Source organism: Papio anubis, chromosome 17, assembly GCF_008728515.1.
Source record: "Papio anubis isolate 15944 chromosome 17, Panubis1.0, whole genome shotgun sequence".
NCBI lineage: Eukaryota > Metazoa > Chordata > Mammalia > Primates > Cercopithecidae > Papio > Papio anubis.
The window spans coordinates 49,461,883-49,467,993 of NC_044992.1; the positions used below are offsets into that span (position 1 = coordinate 49,461,883).

Here is a 6,111-nt window from a genome sequence, read left to right on the forward strand (position 1 = left end):
ACACATTTGCTAAGAAAGGGCACTGTGGGAACATCCCTTTTTCCCTATGGGGATGAATCCTTCCATAGGGGGATAGGTCAGTACAGGACCCTGGAGCCATGTGGATACGATATAGGACACTCAACAGATAAGAAGGTGGGGCCACCAGATCTCCAAGGCCTCAGAATGGCGTGGCCTCGGTTTGGAACGGGCTCTGCAGTTTTGGAGGGCTCTGTCAGTGCCCCTGCTTACTTCTGCCAGAGAATTGGTGGTGAGAAGTTAGATCTGGTTCTAAATCCCAGCTCTGCTAACTTACTAGCTGTGTGACTTTGGTCTAGGTACTTAATGTCTCTGAAGACCTCAGTTTCCCATCATGTGTAAGTCATAGTGTGGAGGTAAAGTGTAATATCTGTTTTAAATGCACAGAATCCTTCTGTGCATTTAAATGCACAAAAGACCCTAGCAACTGTTGTTGCCCCTCCAGAAAGGCCCTGGGGGACAGGAAAGGGCAGAGACTAACTTTTCACCACATACCCTTTTGAATCTTTTGTTACAAAATACATACCCCATGTGCAGATGCTCCCTATTAAAACATTAGGAAAATGCACGGTTTTTTTAAAGGAAAAAGGAGAGTATTTGTGAAGGCAACTAAGCACCGTGCCTGGCACTTGATAAAAAAGTATTTTCTGTCTTTCTTTCCCTCAGCCCAATCCCAGCCAGTGTGCTGGGCCAGGAGAGAGCCGGTGCTTTGTCACATGGAGGGGAGGGGAGAGGGCAGGAGCGATGGATGTGCAGATGCATGGAGGACTCGCCACCTGGAGAGTCTCACACACCCGCTCTCAGTCTTGCTCCTGTGTGTCTCACCGATCTGGGCTCCCTTCCAGTCAGAGCTAAAGGCTAAAGGGTTGGCTCTCTGGAAAGGCCAAGGATCCCCGACCCCGCCTCTTGGGACAGGGTCACTGGGCCCTCTCCACCCAGAGTCCTGGGGAGATGCAGCATTATCCAGGGAGGGTGGGGCAGACACAGAGGAGGGAGCAGAGTGCCACTGCAGCCAGTATCTTGCTGGCTTGCTGGGCAGGTTAAGAACTCAAAATTCAGCCCAGCACCAGGCAAAGATGAGGCTGCTGCCGCCACTGTGGATGGAAAAGCAGGTCAGTGGGACCAGAGCAGGCAGAGGCCAGGGCAGCCGGAGGGGAGCCTTCTGGGAACCATGGTGGGGGCGGTCAGTGAACAGGGGGCTGCCCTGAACTGTCAGAGCTCCGGAAGTTCTGTGCTGTTTTAGGGGCCTTCATTAATCCAACAAATATCTATGAAGCCTCTATTGTGGACAAGCAGTGGGACATAGCCCTTTAGGCAGTGTGTTAGGGCCATAAGAAGGGGCCTGTAATACAGGTGGGATTGAAGGGCAGAGGAGAAAACACCCAGCTCTACTGGCCAAGGCCTCTGAGCACCTACAATGCACCAGGCACTGACTCTTTTTTTTTTTTTTTTAGACAGAGTCTCACTCTGTCACCCAGGCTGGAGTGCGGTGGTGCGATCTCAGTTCACTGCCACCTCCGCCTCCCAGGTTCAAGTGATTCTTCTGCCTCAGCCTCCCAAGTAGCTGGGATTACAGGCATCTGCCACCACACCTGGCTAATTTTTTTATTTTTAGTAGATACAAGGTTTCACCGTGCAGAGTCTGCGCCAGGTTGGTCAGGCTGGCCTCAAATTCCTGACCTCAGGTGATCCACCCGCCTCAGCCTCCCAAAGTGCTAAGATTACAGGCATGAGCCACTGCGCCCGGCCTGTGACTGGGTCTTAACAGAAATCCTGGCAGTGGGTCTTGCTATTTCTTTACAAGTGGAGGACGCTTAGATCCAAGAGGCAGACTCACTCATTCAAGATCCTACAGCAGAGCCAGGGTCTGCACCAGGACCTTATGACTCCAAAGCCTTTGTGTTTTCCTCTAGGCCACACTAACCCTAGGAAAGATGAAGCCAATTTTACCAGGTGGCCAAGGGAGGAATGACATTCCAGGTAGATGGAATGAAAGGGGCTAGTGCTTAGAGTTGAGAGGCCAGTGTAAGGGGAACGGCCTGGCTGAAGCACTTTTTTGAGGCTTGGAGCAAGGAAGATGTGGGTAGATCTGAGACTAAAGAAACGAAGAAACAATGAGAAACAGATTGTACAGAAAGGAATCCCCTCCAGTCATAACAAAGGAAAGTGGCAGTGTACTGGGAGGTGTCGTGAAAGATGCTCAGCCCCCTCGCACACAACCCTCAGAGGGCTTGAGATCGGGTCCTGGGCCTGCCGAGGCACAAAAGATTTCTTGTTGGGCTGTAAGGAGGAGAAACTAGCTCAGCGGGAAGAGAGGCCTGATAGTCATCATGGATGAGGATGAGAAGCCAGGTTTGACCCAGGGCCGTTCAGGACACTGCCAATTCCACTCAGCTGCCTGGCTCTGTGTGCCCTCTCTCATCTCTCCAGGATCCTGGGCCTGGCCCTGCGATGAGGGGGCTGCAAAGGGTGGGCTCCTCCTGCCCACCTGACTGGCTGGGAAATGTGAACCTGGCACAGACTCTGCATCCTCTTCTCTTTGTCCAGAAAGAAACCGGCCTACAAGCCTCTCCCCCAGGCAGGCAGGCTGGGCAGCTGGGCAGAGGAGGCAGGACTCCCCTCCTACCCACCCTGTCCAGCCCCACACCCTTCCCCTCACGCTATTCCCAGAAACAGAGGACAGTCACTATGCCTCAGGCAGGATGGCCTGTGTTCTCTTGGTGACTTCATTGTAAGGCGACTTCCCTGAAGAGTGGTGGATAGGGGACAGCTGCAGGAACGGGCTTCACCCGAACTCCAGCAGCTCCTTCCCTTCCCCCAAATGTGCAAGAATTCCTCACCCTTTTCATATAAACACACACCCTCCCTAGGTCCTGCTCTGTCTTCATGGACAAGAATAGGGGTGGCATTTCTACAGGGAGGTCCCAGGGCCTGGCCTCAGAGGTGGGGTGTACTCTGAGCATGGGCCCATGGCCCCACTTCTAGAAGCCTTCTCCGGAAGGGCTGGCGTGCAGGTAGACTGTCCAAGCAGAGGCAAGGTGGGGGTGAAGCGGATGTTTAAGTGCTCCAGGGCTTCTCCCCTCTGCCGCAGGGCAAAGAGATACTTCCTAGAAAGCCTCCAGCTTTCTTGGGAAGGCCGTTCACCCCCACCCCACCTCCCCTCTGGCTCCCATGTAACAGGAACTCTCCTTGAAGAAGGGACTTGGAGCACAGGAAACAAAGGCATCTCTGTACACCTCCCTCCACCCCCAAGGAAGGTCAGGTCAAGGTGACCTCAGTCTGTTCTCCCCAGGGTAGGGGCATGGGCAGACCTGATCGCCAAGGGCAAGGTAGAAAGGGGACCTGGGATAATTCTCTCTTTTTCTTTTTTGAGATGGAGTTTCACTCTTGTTGTCCAGGCTGGAGTGCAATGGCGCAATCTCAGCTAACTGCAACCTCCACCTTCCTGGTTCGAGTGATTCTCTTGCCTCAGCCTCCCAAGTAGCTGGGATTACAGGCATGCGCCACCACGCCCAGCTAATTTTTGGATTTTTAGTACAGACGGGGTTTCATCAGGCTGGTCTTGAACTCCTGACCTCAGGTGATGCACCTGCCTCGGCCTCCCAAAGCGCTGGGACTACAGGTGTGAGCCACCGCGCCTGGCCCTTTGGGATAATTCTTTTAATCCATAAACTCAAACCCACCTTCATGTAAGTGTGCACAGAGCACACTGTCCCACTCAAGAGAGCAGAGGTGTAGGCTGGGTGAGAATGGAGGTGCTATGCTCCGCACCACAGAAGAGTGGTGGGCTAGCCCAGCCCAGGGAGGCCTCTTCACTCTCCTGGTGTGTGCCTGGCTTGGGGAACCCTAGAAAGGTTATACTGAGACCCTGCTAACAAGGCCTGGCAACTTGGATCCTGGTGCCATATGTGCACTTACTGGCCAAACAGCTTTGGGCAGGTTTCTTTCATGGACTAATCAAAGGGTGTGATTCTGGCTCTGACTGCCTTCAAGGTTATTGAAAGGATCCATTGAGTTGAAGAGCACAACCATGTTTGTACACAAATGCGCCTCAATGTAGTTCAGGATACGAATATAGTGTGCCAACTGCAGCCTAGGCTGCAGACTATTATTATTCCTAATAAAATATAGGAGGTCTTCTTTTGGAGAATATATTTCTTTTTTTTTTTCTTTTTTCTTTTCTTTTTTTTGAGACGGAGTCTCAATCTGTTGCCCAGGCTGGAGTGCAGGGGCACAATCTCAGCTCACTGCAACCTCCGCCTCCCGGATTCAAGAGATTCTTGTGCCTCGGCCTCCCAAGTAGCTGGGATTACAGGTGCGTGACACCACGCTCGGCTAATTGTTTTATATCTTTAGTAGAGACGAGGTTTCACCATGTTGGTCAGACTGGTCTCAAACTCCTGGCCTCAAGTGATCCTCCCACCTTGGCCTCCCAAAGCGCTGGGATTATAGGAGTGAGCCACTGCACCCAGCCTGGGAAATATATTTCTGTAAGATTTCTAAAATCTTTCCTCACTCCCCATCTAATGCTGTGACTTGGATTTGGGGGTGAAGAGCAATTAGGGGCAAGGAGGCCAGCCTCAGACCCCAGCTCAGTAAGACCCTCGACAGTTTCTGATCTTCCTGAACCCCCATCCCGTGGCCTCAGTTTTCTCCTCCACAGTCTGGTTCCCCAGAACCACCAGGGTACTTTGTGGTGGGAAATCGCAGAGGCCAAACCAGGGGACTGAAAGCAAAAAGAAACCCCAAATTTGACATTTTCAGGTAGTTGTGTTATCTCAAGCCACGACTACAGTCACCTCTTCCCTTAACCCAACTCTGACACCCTTCCCTCTACTCCCTTGGGTGCCCTTTGCCCATCTTGGGAAAGTTCCGCAGCTCCTCCTCCTCCCCACTGCATCTCAAAGGGAGAACAGGCACAAAGAAATGGAGAGAAACCTAGACAGAATCAGAGAACCAGATGGAGACCTAATGAGACAGGGAGAGACACAGAGAGAATAAAAGCCAGAGGAGGGGCTGGGCGCAGTAGCTGATGTCTGTAATCCCAGCACTTTGGGAGGCCGAGGCGGGTGGGTCACCTGAGGTTGGGAGTTCAAGACCAGCCTGACCAACATGGAGATACCCTGCCTCTACTAAAAATACAAAATTAAAAATACAAAATTAGCCAGGAGTGGTGGCATATGCCTGTAATCCCAGCTACTCGGGAGGCTGAGGCAGGAGAATCGCTTGAACCTGGGAGGCTGAGGTTGCTGTGAGCCGAGATCGAGCCATTGCACTCCAGCCTGGGCAACAAGAGTGAAACTCTATCTCAAAAAAAAAAAAAAAAAAAAAATAGCCAGAGGGGGAAATATGCAATGAAAGACACAGATATTCGGGGCCTTATAGTCAGAGACCAAATGAGGAGACTGTCAAACAAGGGCACAGCCACTGGGCACAGGGTCAGGGGGTGGGTGGCATAGGAGGGCTCTGAAAACACAGCCACACACCCTTTTAGGCCCATCCTTCCCGTTCTGTTCTCTGGCATCTCAATGCTAGCTTTTTAGGACCTAGGACTACCCACACTAAAGCCAAGCCCAGCCCAACCAAGACAGATGTTTGGTGGGTAGGGCTGCCTGCTGGAGCAACAGGCCTCTGCAGGCCCTGGAGGAGGAGTCTAGAGAGGCAGCTGCCTGGAAGAGAGCAGGCAGGACCCCCTCTCTTAAGCAGGCACCCCCACCCTGTCAGGTGCCCAGATGTCAGTGCATGGCAAGGGTGGCCCTCTGCCCTCCAGACCTGGCCGAGAGGACTTGAAAACCTGAGGAATCTGCTCCCATCAACTGACTTCCACACCTGCCTGAAGGGAACTGCTGGAGGGCACAGGTGCCAAGTGGGATCCACCCAAATGTGGCAATGGGTTTGTATCCAGCCACCGACAGGCTGCATGACAGTGGCGAAGTCACTTCCCCCGTCTGGCCTTTGTTTTTCCACTTGTAAATCATCTTTATGGTCATTTCCAGCTGTGGCACTTGGCTTTCATTCCAGGTGACCCCCTAGCTCTGTGTCTGACCCTCCCCTGCCAAATCCATTGCTCAGAGTGGGAAAGGAGAGGAGAGG

At 52.6% G+C, this 6,111-nt stretch overlaps 1 protein-coding gene across 1 annotated transcript in view; it reads right to left on the reverse strand.

The window, feature by feature from the left end:
- Window positions 1-6,111, reverse strand: part of STAT5B (signal transducer and activator of transcription 5B) — a 90,570-nt gene that overhangs the window by 83,571 nt on the left and 888 nt on the right. The window lies entirely within an intron of this gene.